This window comes from Phyllobates terribilis, unplaced genomic scaffold, assembly GCF_046119375.1.
Source record: "Phyllobates terribilis strain yellow unplaced genomic scaffold, ASM4611937v1 Scaffold_10__3_contigs__length_209671492, whole genome shotgun sequence".
Lineage (NCBI taxonomy): Eukaryota > Metazoa > Chordata > Amphibia > Anura > Dendrobatidae > Phyllobates > Phyllobates terribilis.
Window position 1 is genome coordinate 88,322,027 of NW_027362770.1, and position 22,239 is coordinate 88,344,265.

Below are 22,239 nucleotides of genomic sequence, written 5' to 3' on the forward strand. Positions count from 1 at the left end.
AGGACAGGCCAGATGCGGGACGGGCCAGATACGAGACGGGACGGGCCAGATATAGGACGGGACGAGGCAGAGATAGGATGGGACGGGCCAGAAACAGGACGGGACGAGCTATACATTATGGGACGGGAAATAGACAGGACGGGACGGGCCAGAGAGGGTACGCGACGGGCCAGATACAGGACAAGATGAGCCAGAGACAGTACGGGACCGGCCAGAAACAGGACGGGACAAGCTATACATTATGGGACGGCCATAGACAGGACGGGCCAGATTAAGGACGGGACGGGCCAGAGACAATACTGAAGGGGACAGATACAGGAAAAGACGGGCCAAAGACAGGACTGCATGGCCCAGAAACAGTACGGGACAGGCCAGATACAGGACGGTATGGGCCAAATAGTGCCCAGTCTGCATGGTGTGAGATGGGAAGCCATGCCAGCACGCCGCTAGGGATGTTACAATTAAGTAGTGTAGGTCAGGCGTAGAGAAAGTGGGAGTTTTGCAAATAAATATTACAACTATTGTTTAATAGGCAAACATCACATGTAGAGTTTGCATGCTATACCTTCCTAGTACTTTATCTAAATTAGAAGCAAATTGTTTGAAGATTACTTCTATCTAAATGGCAGAAAATGCACCTATCTTGGTGATGGATAGGACAGCTTGAGGGGATATGGAGGAGGCTGTTTTTTGATAGGTGTCATTTAAACATTTTGCTAATAATTTATGGAAAGTATCATAGTTTTCTAACTATTGAACTCACCTTAATTTAAAACACACCCCAGGTTAAATCTCCTGGAGGTTTAAATTTGTGGAGGATTTGATAATACTACCTTTAATGGGATGGGCCAGATACCGGACGGGACAGGCCAGATACGGGACGGACCAAATACAAGACGGGCCAGAGACAGGACTGGACGGGACACGCCAGAGACAGGACGAGACGGGCCAGAGACAGGACGGGACGGGCCAAAGACAGGATGAGACTGGCCGGAGTTAGGACGGACCGAGGCGTGCCAGAGACAGGACAGGATGTGCTAGAGACGGGGTGACCAGATACAGGATTCAGGACGGTCCAGGGATGGGACGGGCCAGAGCAGGACGGGACTGGCCAGAGGCAGGACAGGACGGGCAAGAGAGAGGACGGGCCAAAGAGAGGACGGGACGGGCCAGAGACAGGACAGGACGGGTCAAAGACAGGACGGGACTGACCAGAGATGGGTCGGGCAAGAGACAGGATTGGACAGTCCAGAGACAGCACCAAACGGGCCTGGCCAGAGACATGACGGGATGGGCCAGAGACAGGACGAGATGGGAAGGGATTGGCCTGATACAGGAAGGGACAGGCCAGATACGGGACAGGACAGGCCACATGCGGGACGGGCCAGATACGAGATGGGACGGGCCAGATACAGGACGGGACGAGCCAGAGATAGGACGGGACGGGCCAGAAACAGGACTGGACGAGCTATACATTATGGGACGAGAAATAGACAGGATGGAACGGGCCAGAGACGGTATGGGTCGTGCCAGATACAGGACAGGACGAGCCAGAGACAGGACGGGGTCGGGCCAGAAACAGTACGGGACAAGCTATACATTATGGGACGGTCCAGATACAGGAAAAGAGGTGCCAGAGACAGGACGGGATGCCCCAGATACAGTACGGGACAGGCCAGATACAGGACGGTACGGGCCAAATATGGGACGGGCCAGATACAGGACGACATGGGCCAGATACGGGACGGGCCAGATATGGGACTGGACAGGCTAGATATGCGATGAGCCATGGACAGGATGGGGTGGGCCAGATACGAGATGGACAGATACGGGATGGGCCAGATACTGAATGGGCCTTGCCACATTTGGGACCGGCCAGATAGGGACTGGTTGGGTCAGATACGGGACAGGACTTTCCAGAGACGGGAAGGGATGAGGCGGGCTAGATACGGCATGAGATAGCCAGATACGGGACGGGATGGTCAGACACGGGACTAAACGGGTCAGATATGGGACTGGACGGACCAGATACGGGACAGGGCGGGTTAGACATTACAGGACAGGCCATAGACAGGATGGGAGGGGCCAGGGATGGGCCAGAGACTGGACAGGACGGGCCAGAGACGGGACGGGTCATATACAGGACTAGGGACACATTTGGAATGCATGCACTTTTCCTTTAAGAATCAGGAATTCGCTGCCGCCCTCAACAAGCAGCCAAGACACATGCACACAGCCAGCATAGGAACATAGTGCGTAGCCTGCATTGGTGGGTAAGTCGGTGGTCTTGTATGGTGTGAGATGGGAAGCCATGCCAGCACACCGCCAAGGATGTTACAATTAAGTAGTATAGGTCAGGTGTAGAGAAAATGGAAGTCTTGCAAAAAAATATTACAACTATTATTTAATAGGCAAACATCACATGTAGAGTTTGCATGATATACCTTCCTTGTACTTTATCTAAATTAGGAGCAAATTATTTGAAGATTACTTCTACCTAAATGGCAGAAAATGCACCTATCTTGGTGATGGATAGGACAGCTTGAGGGGATATGCAGGAGGCTGTTTTTTGATAGATGTCATTTAAACATTTTGCTAATTTATGGAAAGTATCATATTTTTCTAACTATTAAACTCACCTTAATTTAAGACACACCCCAGGTTAAATTTCCTGGAGGTGTAAATTTGTGGAGGTTTTCATAATACTACCTTTAATGGGATGGGCCAGATACAGGACTGGACAGGCCAGATATGTGACGGGATGGGCCAGATACAGGATAGGTCAGAGACAGGACCGAACGGGACGTGTCTGAGAAAGGACGGGACGGGCCAGAGAAGGGGCGACCAGATACAGGACGGGACGGTTCAGATACAGGACGGGCCAGAGACGGGACGGACCAGAGTAGGACGGGACTGGCCAGAGGCAGGACAAGACCGGTCAGGCCAGAGATAGGATGGGACGCGCCAGAGACGGGACGGGCCAGATTCAACACGGGATGGGCCAGAGATAGGACGTGATGGGACGGGCCAGATACAGGAAGGGATGGGCCAGATACGAGACGGGACAGATTCACGACGGGACGGTCCAGATACAGGACGGGACCGACCAGATACAGGACGGGATGGGCCAAAGACAGGACGTAATGTGCTAGAGACATTACGGGACAGGCCATAAACAGGACGGGTCGGGCCAGAGACAGGATGGGACGGGCAAGATACATGACGGGATGGGCCAGAAACGTGACGAGTCAGATATGGGACGGTATGGGCCAGATATGGGACAGCCCAGATACATGACGGGACGGGCCAGATACGGGATGGGATGGGCCAGATACTGGACGGGTCAGATGCGGGATGGGCCAGATACGGGACAGGACAGATATGGAACGTGCCAGATACTAGACGGGATGGGCCAGATACCGGGCGGGCCAGATACGGGACGAGACTGGCCAGAGACAGGAAGGGATGGGCCAGAGACAGGACGGGATGGGCCAAAGACTGGACGGGACGGGCCAGAGACGGGACGGGCAAGAGACAGGATTGGACAGGCCAGAGATAGCACCGGACGGGCCAGAGACAGGACGGGACAGGCCAGCGACAGGACGAGATGGGAAGGGACTGGCCAGATACAGGAAGGGACAGGCCAGATACGGGACAGGACAGGCCAGATGCGGGACGGGCCAGATACGAGACGGGACGCGCCAGATATAGGACGGGACGAGGCAGAGATAGGATGGGACGGGCCAGAAACAGGACGGGAAGAGCTATACATTATGGGACGGGAAATGGATGGGACGGGCGAGATACAGGACAAGACGAGCCAGAGATAATACGGGACTGCTCAGAAACAGGACGGGACAAGCTATACATTATCGGACGGGCCATAGACAGGACGGGCCAGATTCAGGATGGGACGGGCCAGATACAGCACGGGACCGACCAGATACAGGACGGGATGGGCCAGAGACAGGACGGAATGTGCTATAGACATTACGGGACAGGCCATAGACAGGACGGATCGGGCCAAAGACAGGATGGGATGGGCCAGATACATGACGGGATGGGCCAGAAACGTGACGAGCCAGATATGGGATGGTATGGGCCAGCTATGGGACAGCCCAGATACATGACGGGACGGGCCAGATACAGGACGGGACAGGCCACATACTGGATGGGCCAGATACGGGACGGGCTAGAGACAGGACCGGACTTGCCAGAGACAGACGGGACGGGACGGGCCAAAGACAGGATGAGACTGGCCGAAGATAGGACGGACCGAGGCGTGCCAGAGACAGGACGGGACCTGCTAGAGACGGGGCGACCAGATACAGGATGGGGCGGTCCAGATACAGGACGGTCCAGGGACGGGACTGGCCAGAGCAGGATGGGACTGGCCTGAGGCAGGACAGGACCGGTCGGGCTAGAGACAGGACGGGACAGGCAAGAGAGAGGACGGGACGGGCCAAAGAGAGGACGGGACGGGCCAGAGACAGGACGGGAAGGGCCAAAGACAGGACGGGACGGACCAGAGATGGGACGGGCAAGAGACAGGATTGGACAGGCCAGAGATAGCACCGGTCGGGCCAGAGACAGGCTGGGACAGGCCAGAGACAGGACGGGACGGGCCAGAGACGGGACGGGCCAGAGACGGGATGGGTCAGATACAGGACTGGGGACACATTAGGAATGCGTGCACTGTTCCTTTAAGAATCAGGAAGTGCTGCCGCTGCCGCCCTCAACAAGCAGCCAAGACACATGTACACAGCCAGCATAGGAACATAGTGTTCAGCCTGCATTGGTGGGTAAGTCGACGGTCTTGCATGGTGTGAGATTGGAAGCCATGCCAGCACGCCACCAGTGATGTTACAATTAAGTAGTGTAGGTCAGGTGTACAGAAAATGGAAGTTTTGCAAATAAATATTACAACTATTATTTAATAGGCAAACGTCACATGTAGAGTTTACATGATATACCTTCCTGGTACTTTATCTAAATTAGAAGCAAATTGAAGATTACTTTTGCCTAAATGGCAGAAAATGCACCTATCTTGGTGATGGATAGGACAGCTTGAGGGGATATGGAGGAGGCTGTTTTTTGATAGGTGTCATTTAAACATTTTGCTAGTAATTTATGGAAAGTATCATATTTTTCTAACTATTGAACTCACCTTAATTTAAAACACACCCCAGGCTAAAGTTCCTTTGTGTGTAAATTTGTGGAGGATTTGATAATACTACTTTTAATGGGGTGGGCCAGATACAGGACGGGACAGACAAGATACGGAATGGGCCAGATACAGGACGGGCCAGAGACAGGACCGGACGGCACACGCCAGAGACATGACGAGACGGGCCAGAGACAGGACGGGACAGGCGAAAGACAGGATGAGACTGACCGGAGATATTATGGACTGAGGCGTACCAGAGACAGGACGGGACGGGCTAGAGACGGGGCGACAGATACAGGACGGGACGGTCCAGATACAGGACAGTCCAGGGACGGGACGGGCCAGAGCAGGACGAGACTGGTCAGAGACAGGACAGGACCGGTCGGGCCAGAGACAGGAGGGGGCGGGCAAGATAGAGGACGGGCGGGTCAAAGAGAGGACGGGCCAGATACAGGAAGGGACGGGCCAGAAACAGGACGAGACAAGCTATACATTATGGGATGGGCCAGAGACCGGACGGGACGGTCCAGATACAGTACGGGACAGGCCCGATACAGGACGGCACAGGCCAAATATAGGACGGGCCAGATACAGGACAACATGGGCAAGATACAGGACGGGCCAGATATGGGACAGGACAGGCTGGATATGGGATGAGCCATGGACAGGATGGGATGGGCCAGATACGAGATGGCCAGATACGGGACAGGCCAGATACTGAATGGGCCTGGCCACATACAGGACGGGCCAGATAGGGACTGGTTGGGTCAGACACGGGACAGGACGTGCCAGAGTTGGGAAGGGGCAAGGCAGGCCAGATACGGGGTGAGATGGGCCAGATAAGGGATAGCCAGATACGGGACGGGATGGTCAGATACGGCACTAAACGGGTCAGATATGGGACTGGACAGACCAGATACGGGACGGGGCGACTAGATACAGAATGGGACGGTCCAGATACAGGACGGGCCAGGGAAGGGACGGACCAGAGCAGCACTGGACTGGCCAGAGTCAGGACAGGACCGGTCAGGCCAGAGAAAGGACGGGACGGGCCAGATACAGGAAGGGACGGGCCAGATACGGCACGGGCCAGATTCAAGACGGAATGGGCCAGAGACAGGACAGGATAGGACATGCCAGATACAGGAAGGGACGAGCCAGATACGGGATGGGCTAGATTCAGGACGGGACGGGCCAGATACAGGACTGGACCGAACCGATGCAGGACGGGATGGGCCAGAGACAAGACGGATAGAGACATTACGGGATGGGCCATAGACAGGACGGGTCGGGCCAGAGACAGGATGGGATGGGCCAGATACATGACAGGATGGGCCAGAAACGTGACGAGCCAGATATGGGACGGTATTGGCCAGATATGCGACAGCCCAGATACATGACGGGATGGGCCAGATACAGGACGGTACGGACCAGATACGGAATGGGACGGGCCAGATACGGGACGGGTCAGATGCGGGACGGGCCAGATACTGGACAGGCCAGATACAGGACGGGCCAGATACGGGACAGGCCGGGCCAGGGACAGGACGTGCCAGATACGAGACTGGCCAGATATGGAACGGGTCAGATACTGGACGGGATGGGCCAGATACGGGATGAGACGGGCCAGACCTGGGCCAGAGACAGGAAGGGATGGGCCAGAGACGGGACCGGCAAGAGACAGGATTGGACAGGCCAGAGATAGCACCGGACGGGCCAGAGACAGGACGGAACAGGCCAGCGACAGGACGAGATGGGAAGGGACTGGCCAGATACAGGAAGGGACAGGCCAGATACGGGACAGGACAGGCCAGATGCGGGACGGGCCAGATACGAGACGGGACGCGCCAGATATAGGACGGGACAAGGCAGAGATAGGATGGGACGGGCCAGAAACAGGACGGGACGAGCTATACATTATGGGACGGGAAATGGACGGGACGGGCCAGATACAGGACAAGACGAGCCAGAGATAGTACGGGACTGGCCAGAAACAGGACGGGACAAGCTATACATTATCGGACGGGCCATAGACAGGACGGGCCAGATTCAGGATGGGACGGGCCAGATACAGGACGGGACCGACCAGATACAGGACGGGATGGGCCAGAGACAGGACGGAATGTGCTAGAGACATTACGGGACAGGCCATAGACAGGACAAATCGGGCCATAGACAGGATGGGACGGGCCAGATACATGACGGGATGGGCCAGAAACGTGACGAGCCAGATATGGGATGGTATGGGCCAGCTATGGGACAGCCCAGATACATGACGGGACGGGCCAGATACAAGACGGGACAGGCCAGATACTGGATGGGCCAGATACGGGACGGGCCAGAGACAGACGGGACGGGACGGGCCAAAGACAGAATGAGACTGGCCGAAGATAGGACGGACCGAGGCGTGCCAGAGACAGGACGGGACCTGCTAGAGACGGGGCGACCAGATACAGGACGGGGCGGTCCAGATACAGGACGGTCCAGGGACGGGACTGGCCAGAGCAGGATGGGACTGGCCTGAGGCAGGACAGGACCGGTCTGGCCAGAGACAGGACGGGACGGGCAAGAGAGAGGACGGGACGGGCCAAAGAGAGGACGGGAAGGGCCAAAGACAGGACGGGACGGACCAGAGATGGGACGGGCAAGAGACAGGATTGGACAGGCCAGAGATAGCACCGGTCGGGCCAGAGACAGGCTGGGACAGGCCAGAGACAGGACGGGACGGGCCAGAGACGGGACGGGCCAGAGACGGGATGGGTCAGATACAGGACTGGGGACACATTAGGAATGCGTGCACTGTTCCTTTAAGAATCAGGAAGTGCTGCCGCTGCCGCCCTCAACAAGCAGCCAAGACACATGTACACAGCCAGCATAGGAACATAGTGTTCAGCCTGCATTGGTGGGTAAGTCGACGGTCTTGCATGGTGTGAGATTGGAAGCCATGCCAGCTTGCCGCCAGTGATGTTACAATTAAGTAGTGTAGGTCAGGTGTAGAGAAAATGGAAGTTTTGCAAATAAATATTACAACTATTATTTAATAGGCAAACATCACATGTAAAGTTTGCATGATATACCTTCCTAGTACTTTATCTAAATTAGAGGCAAATTGAAGATTACTTCTGCCTAAATGGCAGAAAATGCACCTATCTTGGTGATGGATAGGACAGCTTGAGGGGATATGGAGGAGGCTGTTTTTTGATAGGTGTCATTTAAACATTTTGCTAATAATTTATGGAAAGTATCATATTATTCTAACTATTGAACTCACCTTAATTTAAAACACACCCCAGGTTAAATTTCCTGGAGTTGTAAATTTGTGGAGGATTTGATAATACTACCTTTAGTGGGATGGGCCAGATACAGGACGAGACAGGCCAGATACGTGACGGAATGGGCCAGATACAGGACAGGCCAAAGATAGGACCGGACGGGCCGTGCCTGAAAAAGGACGGGACGGGCCAGAGACGGGGCGACCAGATACAGGATGAGACTGGCCGAAGATAGGACGGAGCGAGGCATGCCAGAGACAAGACGGGACGTGCTAGAGAGGGGGCGACCAGATACAGGACGGGGCGGTCCAGATACAGGACCGTCCAGGGCCTGGACTGGCCAGAGCAGGATGGGACTGGCCTGAGGCAGGACAGGATCGGTCGAGCCAGAGACAGGACGGGACGGGCAAGAGAGAGGACGGGACGGGCCAAAGACAGTACGGGAAGGGCCAAAGACAGGACGGGACGGACCAGAGATGGGACGGGCAAGAGACACGATTGGACAGGCCAGAGATAGCATCGGTCGGGCCAGAGACAGGACTGACCAGGCCTGAGACAGGATCGGACGGGCCAGAGACAGGATGAGATGGGAAGGTACTGGCCAGATACAGGAAGGGACTGGCCAGATAAGGGACAAGACAGGCCAGATGCGGGACGGGCCAGATACGAGATGGGACGGGCCAGATACAAGACGGGACGAGCCGGAGATAGGACGGGACGGGCCAGAAACAGGACTGGACGAGCTATACATTATGGGACGGGAAATAGACAGGATGGGATGGGCCAGAGACGGTACGGGACGTGCCAGATACAGGACAGGACGAGCCAGAGACCGGACGGGACGGGCCAGAAACAGGACGGGACAAGCTATACATTATGGGACGGGACAGAGACCAGACGGTCCAGATACAGGAAAAGACGGGCCAGAGACAGGACAGGATGGCCCAGATACACTACGGGACAGGCCAGATACAGGACGGTACGGGCCAAATATGGGACGGGCCAGATACAGGACGACATGGGCCAGATACGGGACGAGCCAGATATGGGACAGGAGAGGCTAGATATGGGATGAGCCATGGACAGGATGGGATGGGGCTGATACGAGATGGCCAGATACGGGACGGGCCAGATAGGGACTGGTATGGTCAGATACGGGACAGGACGTGCCACAGATGGGAAGGGACGATGCGGGCCAGATACGGGATGAGATGGGCTAGATAAGGGAAAGCCAGATTCGGGACGGGATGGTCAGATACGGGACTAAACGGGTCAGATATGCGACTGGACGGACCAGATACAGGACGGGGCGGGTTAGACATTACATAACGGGTCATAGACAGGATGGATGGGGCCAGGGACAGGCTGGGACGGGCCAGAGACAGGACCTCACAGGCCAGACACGGGACGGGTCAGATACAGGACTGGGGATACAAAAGGAATGCGTGCACTGTTCCTTTAAGAATCAGGAAGTGCTGCCGCTGCCGCCCTCAAAAAGCAGCCAAGACACATGCACACAGCCCACATAGGAACATAGTGCGCAGCCTGCATTGGTGGGTAAGTCGGCGGTCTTGCATGGTGTGAGATGGGAAGCCATGCCAGCACGCCACCAGGGATGTTACAATTAAGTAGTGTAGGTCAGGTGTACAGAAAATGGAAGTTTTGCAAATAAATATTACAACTATTGTTTAATAGGCAAACGTCACATGTAGAGTTTGCATGATATACCTTCCTAGTACTTTATCTAAATTAGAAGCAAATTGTTTGAAGATTACTTCTACCTAAATGGCAGAAAATGCACTTATCTTGGTGATGGATAGGACAGCTTGAGGGGATATGGAGGAGGCTGTTTTTTGATAGGTGTCATTTAAACATTTTGCTAATAATTTATGGAAAGTATCATATTTTTCTAACTATTGAACTCACCTTAATTTAAAACACACCCCAGGCTAAAGTTCCTTTATGTGTAAATTTGTGGAGGATTTGATAATACTACCTTTAATGGGGTGGGCCAGATACAGGACGGGACAGACAAGATACGGAATGGGCCAGATACAGGACAGGCCAGAGACAGGACCGGACGGCACACGCCAGAGACATGACGAGACGGGCCAGAGACAGGACGGGACAGGCGAAAGACAGGATGAGACTGGCCGGAGATATTATGGACTGAGGCGTACCAGAGACAGGACGGGACGGGCTAGAGACGGGGCGACAGATACAGGACGGGACGGTCCAGATACAGTACAGTCCAGGGACGGGAAGGGCCAGAGCAGGACGAGACTGGTCAGAGACAGGACAGGACCGGTCGGGCCAGAGACAGGAGGGGACGGGCAAGATAGAGGACGGGACGGGTCAAAGAGAGGACGGGACGGGCCAGATACAGGAAGGGACGGGCCAGAAACAGGACGGGACAAGCTATACATTATGGGATGGGCCAGAGACCGGACGGGACTGTCCAGATACAGTACGGGACAGGCCCGATACAGGACGGTACGGGCCAAATATAGGACGGGCCAGATACAGGACAACATGGGCAAGATACAGGACGGGCCAGATATGGGACAGGACAGGCTGGATATGGGATGAGCCATGGACAGGATGGGATGGGCCAGATACGAGATGGCCAGATACGGGACAGGCCAGATACTGAATGGGCCTGGCCACATACGGGACGGGCCAGATAGGGACTGGTTGGGTCAGACTCGGGACAGGACGTGCCAGAGTTGGGAAGGGGCAAGGCAGGCCAGATACGGGATGAGATGGGCCAGATAAGGGAAAGCCAGATACGGGACGGGATGGTCAGATACGGCACTAAACGGGTCAGATATGGGACTGGACAGACCAGATACGGGACGGGGCGACTAGATACAGAATGGGACGGTCCAGATACAGGACGGGCCAGGGAAGGGACGGACCAGAGCAGCACTGGACTGGCCAGAGTCAGGACAGGACCGGTCAGGCCAGAGAAAGGACGGGACGGGCCAGATACAGGAAGGGACGGGCCAGATACGGCACGGGCCAGATTCAAGACGGAATGGGCCAGAGACAGGACAGGATAGGACGGGCCAGATACAGGAAAGGACAAGCCAGATACGGGATGGGCTAGATTCAGGACGGGACGGGCCAGATACAGGACTGGACCGAACCGATGCAGGACGGGATGGGCCAGAGACAAGACGGATTGTGCTAGAGACATTACGGGATGGGCCATAGACAGGACGGGTCGGGCCAGAGACAGGATGGGATGGGCCAGATACATGACGGGATGGGCCAGAAACGTGACGAGCCAGATATGGGACGGTATTAGCCAGATATGCGACAGCCCAGATACATGACGGGATGGGCCAGATACAGGACGGTACGGACCAGATACGGGATGGGACGAGCCAGATACGGGACGGGTCAGATGCGGGACGGGCCAGATACTGGACAGGCCAGATACAGGACGGGCCAGATACGGGACAGGCCGGGCCAGGGACAGGACGTGCCAGATACGAGACTGGCCAGATATGGAACGGGTCAGATACTGGACGGGATGGGCCAGATACGGGATGAGACGGGCCAGACCTGGGCCAGAGACAGGAAGGGATGGGCCAGAGACGGGACCGGCAAGAGACAGGATTGGACAGGCCAGAGATAGCACCGGACGGGCCAGAGACAGGACGGAACAGGCCAGCGACAGGACGAGATGGGAAGGGACTGGCCAGATACAGGAAGGGACAGGCCAGATACGGGACAGGACAGGCCAGATGCGGGACGGGCCAGATACGAGACGGGACGCGCCAGATATAGGACGGGACAAGGCAGAGATAGGATGGGACGGGCCAGAAACAGGACGGGACGAGCTATACATTATGGGACGGGAAATGGACGGGACGGGCCAGATACAGGACAAGACGAGCCAGAGATAGTACGGGACTGGCCAGAAACAGGACGGGACAAGCTATACATTATCGGACGGGCCATAGACAGGACAGGCCAGATTCAGGATGGGACGGGTCAGATGCAGGACGGGACCGACCAGATACAGGACGGGATGGGCCAGAGACATGACGAAATGTGCTAGAGACATTACGGGACAGGCCATAGACAGGACAAATCGGGCCATAGACAGGATGGGACGGGCCAGATACATGACGGGATGGGCCAGAAACGTGACGAGCCAGATATGGGATGGTATGGGCCAGCTATGGGACAGCCCAGATACATGATGGGACGGGCCAGATACAGGACGGGACAGGCCAGATACTGGATGGGCCAGATACGGGACGGGCCAGAGACAGGACCGGACTTGCCAGAGACAGACGGGACGGGACGGGCCAGAGATAGGACGGAACGGGCCAGAAACAGGACTTCACGGGCTATACATTATGGGAAGGGAAATAGACAGGATGGGACGGGCCAGAGACGGTACAGGATGTGCCAGATACAGGACAGGACTAGCCAGTGACAGGATGGGACGGGCCAGAAACAGGACGGGACAAGCTATACATTATGGGACCGTCCAGAGACCGGACGGGACGGTCCAGATACAGGATAAGACAGGCCAGAGACAGGACAGGATGGCCCAGATACAGTACGGGACAGGCCACATACAGGACGGTCCGGGCCAAAAATGAGACGGGCCAGATACAGGACGACATGGGCCAGATACGGGACGGGCCAGATATGGGACAGGACAGGCTAGATATGGGATTAGCCATGGACAGGATGGAATGGGCCAGATACGAGATGGCCAGATACGGGACGGGCCACATACTGAATGGGCATGGACACATACGGGACGGGCCAGATAGGGACTGGTTGGGTCACATACAGGACAGGACGTGCCAGAGACGGAAAGGGACGAGGCGGGCCAGATACGGGATGAGATGGGCCAGATAAGGGACAGCCAGATACGGGACGGGATGGTCAGATACGGGACTAAACGGGTCAGATATGGGACTGGACGGACCAGATACGGGACGGGGCGGGTTAGACATTACAGGACAGGACATAGACAGGATGGGAGGGGTCAGGGACAGGCTGAGACTGGCCAGAGACAGGATGTGACGGGCCAGAGACGGGACGGGTTAGAGATGGGACGGGTCAGATACAGGACTGGGGACACATTTGGAATGCGTGCACTGATCCTTTAAGAATCAGGAAGTGCTGCTGCTACCGCCCTCAACAAGCAGCCAAGACACATGCACACAGACAGCATAGGAACATAGTGCGCAGCCTGCATTGGTGGGTAAGTCGGCGGTCTTGCATGGTGTGAGATGGGAAGCCATGCCAGCATGCCGCCATGGATGTTTCAATTAAGTAGTGTAGGTCAGGCGTAGAGAAAATGGAAGTTTTGCAAATAAATATTACAACTATTATTTAATAGGCAAACATCACATGTAGAGTTTGCATGATATACTTTCCTGGTACTTTATCTAAATTAGAAGCAAATTGTTTGAAGATTACTTCTACCTAAGTGGCAGAAAATGCACCTATCTTCGTGATGGATAGGACTGCTTGAGGGGATATGGAGGAGGCTGTTTTTGATAGGTGTAATTTAAACATTTTGCTAATAATTTATGGAAAGAATCATATTTTTCTAACTATTGAACTCACCTTAATTTAAAACACACCCCAGGTTAAATTTCCTGGAGGTGTAAATTTGTGGAGGATTTGATAATACTACCTTTAATGGGATGGGCCAGATACAGGACGGGACAGGAAAGATACGGGATGAGCCAGACACAGGACGGGCCAGATACAGGACGGGCCAGAGACAGGACCGGACGGGACACGCCAGAGACAGGACGAGATGGGTTATAGACAGGACGGGACGGACCAAATACAGGATGAGACTGGCCGGAGATAGCACGGACCGAGGCGTGCCAGAGACAGGACGGGACGGGCTAGAGATGGGGCGACCAGATACAGGATGGGACGGTCCAGATACAGGACGGTCCAGGGACGGGACGGGCCAGAGCAGAACGGGACTGGCCAAAGGCAGGACAGGACAGGTCGGGCCAGAGACAGGACGAGACAGGCCAAATACAGGACGGGACGGACCAGAGATGGGACGGGCAAGAGACAGGATTGGACAAGTCAGAGATAGCATCGGACGGGCCATACCATAGACAGGACGGGGCAGGCCAGAGACAGGACGAGATGGGAAGGGACTGGCCAGATACAGGAAGGGACAGGCCAGATACAGGACAGGACAGGCCAGATGCGGGACGGGCCAGATACGAGATGGGACGGGCCAGATACAGGACGGGACGAGCCAGAGATAGGATGGGACGGGCCAGAAACAGGACAGGATGAGTCAGAGACAGGACGGGACGGGCCAGAAACAGGACGGGACAAGCTATACTTTATTGGACAGGCCAGAGACCGGACGGGACGGTCCAGATACAGGAAAAGACAGGCCAGAGACTGGACGGGATGGCCCAGATACAGTACGGGACAGACCAGATACAGGACAGTACGGGCAAAATATGGGACGGGCCAGATACAGGACGACATGGGCCAGATACGGGACGGGCCAGATATGGGACAGGACATGCTAGATATGGGATGAGCCATGGACAGGATGGGATGGGCCAGATACGAGATGGCCAGATACGGGACGGGCCAGATACTGAATGGGCCTGGCCACATACGGGACGGGCCAGATAGGGACTGGTTGGGTCAGATACGGGACAGGAAGTGCCAGAGACGGGAAAGGAAGAGGCGGGCCAGATACGTGATGAGATGGGCCAGATAAGGGATAGCCAGATACGGGACGGGATGGTCAGATACGGGACCAAACGGGTCAGATATGGGAATGGACGGACCAGATACGGGACGGGGCGGGTTAGACATTACAGGACGGGCCATAGACAGGATGGGAGGGGCCAGGGACAGGCTGGGACGGGCCAGAGACAGGACGGGACGTCCAGAGACGGGACGGGCCAGAGACGGGATGGATCAGATACAGGACTGGGGACACATTAGGAATGCGTGCACTGTTCCTTTAAGAATCAGGAAGTGCTGCCGCTTCCGCCCTCAACAAGCAGCCAAGACACATGTACACAGCCAGCATAGGAACATAGTGCGCAGCCTGCATTGGTGGGTAAGTCGACGGTCTTGCATGGTGTGAGATGGGAAGCCATGCCAGCTTGCCGCCATGGATGTTACCATTAAGATGATGGAAGTTTTGCAAATAAATATTACAACTATTATTTAATAGGCAAACATCACATGTAAAGTTTGCATGATATACCTTCCTAGTACTTTATCTAAATTAGAAGCAAATTGAAGATTACTTCTACCTAAATGGCAGAAAATGCACCTATCTTGGTGATGGATAGGACAGCTTGAGGGGATATGGAGGAGGCTGATTTTTGATAGGTGTCATTTAAACATTTTGCTAATAATTTATGGAAAGTATCATATTATTCTAACTATTGAACTCACCTTAATTTAAAACACACCCCAGGTTAAATTTGCTGGAGGTGTAAATTTGTGGAGGATTTGATAATGCTACCTTTAGTGGGATGGGCCAGATACAGGACGAGACAGGCCAGATAGGTGACGGAATGAGCCAGATACAGGACAGGCCAGAAATAGGACCGGACGGGCCGTGCTTGAAAAAGGACGGGACGGGCCAGAGACGGAGCGACCAGATACAGGATGGGCCAGATACGGGACAGGCTGGACCAGGGATAGGACGTGCTAGATACGGGACTGGCCAGATATGGAACGGGCCAGATACTGGACGGGATGGGCCAGATACGGGATGAGATGGGCTAGATAAGGGAAATCCCGATACGGGACAGGATGGTCAGAAACGGGACTAAACGGGTCAGATATGGACTGGACGGACCAGATACAGGAAGGGGCGGGTTAGACATTAGAGGACGGGCCATAGACAGGATGGGAGGGGCCAGGGACGGGACGGGTCAGATACAGGACTGGGGACACATTAGGAATGCACACAGCCAGCATAGGAACATAGTGCGCAGCCTGCATTGGTGAGTAAGTCGGCGGTCTTGCATGGTGTGAGATGGGAAGCCATGCCAGCACGCCGCCAGGGATGTTACAATTAAGTAGTGTAGGTCAGGTGTAGAGAAAATGGAAGTTTTGCAAATAAATATTACAATTATTGTTTAATAGGCAAACGTCACATGTAGAGTTTGCATGATATACCTTCCTATTACTTTATCTAAATTAGAAGCAAATTGTTTGAAGATTACTTCTACCTAAATCGCAGAAAATGCACCTATCTTGGTGATGGATAGGACAACTTGAGGGGATATGGAGGAGTTTGTTTTTTGATAGGTGTCATTTAAACATTTTGCTAATAATTTATGGAAAGTATCATATTTTTCTAACTATTGAACTCACCTTAATTTAAAACACACCCCAGGTTAAATTTCCTGGAGGTGTAAATTTGTGGAGGATTTGATAATACTACCTTTAATGGGATGGGCCAGATACAGGACGGGACAGGCCAGATACGTGACGGGATGGGCCAGATGCAGGACAGGCCAGAGACAGGACCGGACGGGACGTGCCTGACAAAGGACGGGACGGGCCAGAGACGGGGCGACCAGATACAGGACAGGACGGTCCAGATACAGGACGGGCCAGGGACGGGACGGACCAGAGCAGGACGGGACTGGCCAGAGGCAGGCCAGGACCAGTCAGGCCAGAGACAGGACGGGACGGGCCAGATACAGGAAGGAACGGGCCAGATGCGGGACGGGCCAGATTCAAGACGGGATGGGCCAGAGACAGGACGGGACGGGCCAGATACAGGAAGGAACGGGCCAGATGCGGGACGGGCCAGATTCAAGACGGGATGGGCCAGAGACAGGAAAGGATGGGACGGGCCAGATACAGGAAGGGACGGGCCAGATTCAGGACGGGATGGGCCAGAGACAGGACGGAATGTGCTAGAGACATTATGGGATAGGCCATAGACAGGACAGGTCGGGCCAGAGACAGAATGGAACGTGCCAGATACATGACGGGATGGGGCAGAAACGTGACGAGCCAGAAATGGGACGGTATGGGCCAGATATGGGACAGGCCAGATACATGATGGGACGGGCCAGATACAGGACGGTACGGACCAGATACGGGACGGGACGGGCCAGATACGGGACGGGTCAGATGCGGGACGGGCCAGATACGGGACAGGCCAGATACAGGACGGGCCAGATACGAGACAGGCCGGGCCAGGGACAGGACGTGCCAGATACGGGATTGGCAGATATGGAACGGGCCAGATGCTGGACGGGATGGGCCAGATACAGGGCGGGCCAGATACGGGACGAGACGGGCCAAAGACTGGACGGAATGGGCCAGAGAAGGGACGGGCAAGAGACAGGATTGGACAGGCCAGAGATAGCACCGGACGGGCCAGAGACAGGACGAGACAGGCCAGAGACAGGATGAGATGGGAAGGGACTGGCCAGATACAGGAAGGGACAGGCCAGATACGGGACAGGATAGGCCAGATGCGGGACGTGCCAGATAAGAGACGGGACGGGCCAGATATAGGACGAGACGAGGCAGAGATAGGATGGGATGGGCCAGAACAGGACCGGACAAGCTATATATTATGGGACGTGAAATAGACAGGACGGGACGGGCCAGAGACGGTAGGCGATGAGCCAGATACAGGACAGGACGAGCCAGAGACAGTACGGGACGGGCCAGAAGCAGGACGGGACAAGCTATACATTATGGGACGTGAAATAGACAGGACGGGACGGGCCAGATACAGGACAGTACGAGCCATAGACAGGACGGGACGGGCCAGAGACAAGATGGAACAGGACAGGTATAGGAAAAGACGGGCCAAAAACATGATGGGATGGCCCAGATACAGTACGGGACAGGCCAGATACAGGACGGTACGGGCCAAATAGTGCGCAGCCTGCATTGGATGGCTAAGTCGGCGGTCTTGCATGGTGTGAGATGGGAAGCCATGCCAGCACGCCGCCATGGATGTTACAATTAAGTAGTGTAGGTCAGGCGTAGAGAAAATGGAAGTTTTTCAAATAAATATTACAACTATTGTTTAATAGGCAAACATCACATGTAGAGTTTGCATGATATACCTTCCTAGTACTTTATCTAAATTAGAAGCAAATTGTTTGAAGATTACTTCTACCTAAATGGCAGAAAATGCACCTATCTTGGTGATGGATAGGACAGCTTGAGGGGATATGGAGGAGGCTGTTTTTTGATAGGTGTCATTTAAACATTTTGCTAATAATTTATGGAAAGTATCATATTTTTCTAACTATTGAGCTCACCTTAATTTAAAGCACAGAGGACGGCACGGGCCAAAGACCAGATGGGACGGGCCAAAGACCGGATGGGACGGGCCAGAGACCGGATGGGACGGGCCAGAGACCGACGGGGCGGGCCAGAGACCGGACGGGACATATACAGGACGGGACAGGCCAGAGACGAGGCGGGCCAGATACAGGATGGGGCAGATACAGGATGGGCCACGGACGGGCCACTGCAGTACCGGACGGGTCAGAGGCAGGACAGGACGGGTCGGGCCAGAGACAGGACGGGACGGGCCAGAAACAGGACAAGACGGGCCAGAGGCAAGACGAGATGGGCCAGAGACAGGACGAGCCAGAGATAGGACAGGACGGGCCAAATACGGGATGGTACGGGCCAGAAATGGGACGGCACGGGCCAGATACATGACGGGACGGGCCAGATACATGACGAGATGGAACAGATACGGAACAGGACGGGCCAGATACGGGACGAGCCAGATACGGGACAGGCCAGTTACGGGATGGGGCAGATATGGGACGGGGCAGATACGGGACGGTACAGATACAGGACGGGCCAGAGATACAGGACGGGCCAGAGACAGGAATAGGACGGACCATAGACAGGACTGGACGGGCCAGAGACGAGATGGGTCAGATACAGGACTGGGGACACATTAGGAATGCGTGCACTGTTCCTTTAAAAATCAGGAAGTGCTGCCGCTGTCGCCCTCAACAAGCAGCCAAGACACATGCACACAGCCAGCAGAGGAACACAGTGTGCAGCCTGGATTGGTGGGTAAGTCGGCGGTCTTGCATGGTGTGAGATTGGAAGCCATGCCAGCACGCCGCCAGGGATGTTACAATTAAATAGTGTAGGACAGGCATAGAGAAAATGGAAGTTTTGCAAATAAATATTACAACTATTGTTTAATAGGCAAACATCACATGTAGAGTTTGCATGATATACCTTCCTAGTACTTTATCTAAATTAGAAGCAAATTGTTTGAAGATTACTTCTACCTAAATGGCAGAAAATGCACCTATCTTGGTGATGGATAGGACAGCTTGAGGGGATATGGAGGAGGCTGTTTTTTAATAGGTGTCATTTAAACATTTTGCTAATAATTTATAGAAAGTATCATACTTTTCTAACTATTGAGCTCACCTTAATTTAAAGCACAGAGGACGGCACGGGCCAAAACCAGATGGAACGGGCCAAAGACCGGATGGGATGGGCCAAAGACCGGATGGGACGGGCCAAAGACCGGATGGGACGGGCCAGAGACAGGACGGGACGGGGCGGGCCAGAGACAGGACGGGACATATACAGGACGGGATGGGCCAGATACAGGATGGGCCAGATAGAGGATGGGCCAGGGACGGGCCACTGCAGTACCAGACGGGTCTGAGGCAGGACAGGACGGGTCGGGCCAGAGACAGGACGGGACGGGACAGAGATAGGACAAGACGGGCCAGAGACAGAACGAGATGGGCCAGAGACAGAACGAGCCGGAGATAGGACAGGACGGGCCAGAGAAAGGACGGGACTAGCTAGAAACAGGAAGGGACGGGCCAGATACGGGACGGGCCAGATACAGGACGGGACAGGCGAGAGATAGGATGGGATGGGCCAGATATGGGTCGGGAGAGGCCAGATACGTGACGGGACCCGACAGGATAGACACGGGACGGTACAAGCCAGATACGGGACGGGCCAGATACAAGATGGGACTAGATGGGCCAGATACAGGATGGTACGGAATGGGCCAGATGCAGGAGGGGACGGTCCGAGTACAGGATGGGACAGGCCAGATAGAGAACTGCACGGGATGGGCCAGAGACAGGACTGGACGGGCCAGAGATAGGATGGGACAGGCCAGATACGGGACGGGACAGGAACGATACGGAACAGGACGTGCCAGATACAAGATGGTACGGGCCAGATACAGGACGGTACGGGCCAGATACAGAACTGTATGGGACGGGCCAGAGACAGGAGGGGATGGGCCGGGTACAGGATGGGACGGGCCAGATACGGAACTGCACGGTACGGGCCAGAGACAGGACTGGACGGGCCAGAGACAGGATGGGATAGGCCAGATACGGGATGGGGCAGGCCAGATACGGGACAAGACGGGCCAGATACAGGATGGTACGGGCCAGATATGGGACGGTATGGGCCAGATACATGACGGGACGGGCCAGATACAGGACGAGACAGACCAGATACAGAACAGGACGGGCCAGATACGGGACAAGCCAGATACGGGACAGCTCATATATGGGATGGGGCAGATATGGGACGGTACAGATACGGGACGTGCCAGCGACAGGACGGGCCAGATATTGGACGGGATGGGCTAGATACGGGGCGGGCCAGATACGGGACGATACTAGCCAGAGACAGGATGGGACTGGCTAGAGACAGGATGGGATGAGCCAAAGACAGGACGGGTCAGAGACAGGATGGGACGAGCCAAAGACAGGACGGGAGGGGCCAGACACAGGACTGGACAGGCCAGAGACAGAACGGGACGGGCAAGACACAGGACTGGACAGGCCAGAGACAGGACGGGACGGGCCAGATACAGGACGGGACTGGCTAGATACGGGACAGGACCGGCCAGATACTGGACAGGTCAGATACGGGACGGGATGGGCCAGATTCAGGACGGGACGAGATGGGTCAGATACAAGACGGTACGGGACGGGTCAGATACAGGACGGGACGGGCTAGATACGGAACGGGCCAAATACAGGACGGGACGGGCCAGAGACAGGATGGGCGGGCTTGACATTACGGGCCGGGCCATAGACAGAATGGCCAGATACAGGACGGTACTGCCCAGATATGGGACGGCACGGGCCAGATACGCGATGGGACGTGCCAGATACGGGATGGGCCAGATACGGGACGGTCCAGATATGAGACGGGCCAGATATGGGACAGGACGGGCCAGATACGACATGAGCCAGGGATGGGAAAGGACAGAAACTGAACGGGATGTGCCATTTATGGTGATGGGCCAGATACGTGACACGCTGGGCCATATACGGGACGGGCCAGATACGGGACTGGTTGGGCCATATACGGGATAGGACGGGCTAGATAGTGAAGGGACGAGACGTGCCAGATAAGAGATGGGCCAGATACGGGACTGGACTGGCCAGATATGGGACTGGACTGGCCAGATACGGGACTTGTCGAGTCAGATATGGGACTAAGCAGGCCAGATATGGGACGGACGGGCTAGACATTACAGGACGGGCCATAGACAGGAGGGGAGGGGCCAGGGACAGCACGGGACGGGCCAGAGACAGGTCAGGACGGTACGGGCCAAATATGGGACGGGCCAGATACAGGACGACATGGGCCAGATACGGGACAAGCCAGATATGGGACAGGAGAGGCTAGATATGGGATGAGCCATGGACAGGATGGGATGGGGCTGATACGAGATGGCCAGATACGGGACGGGCCAGATACTGAATGGGCCTGGCCACATACGGGACGGGCCAGATAGGG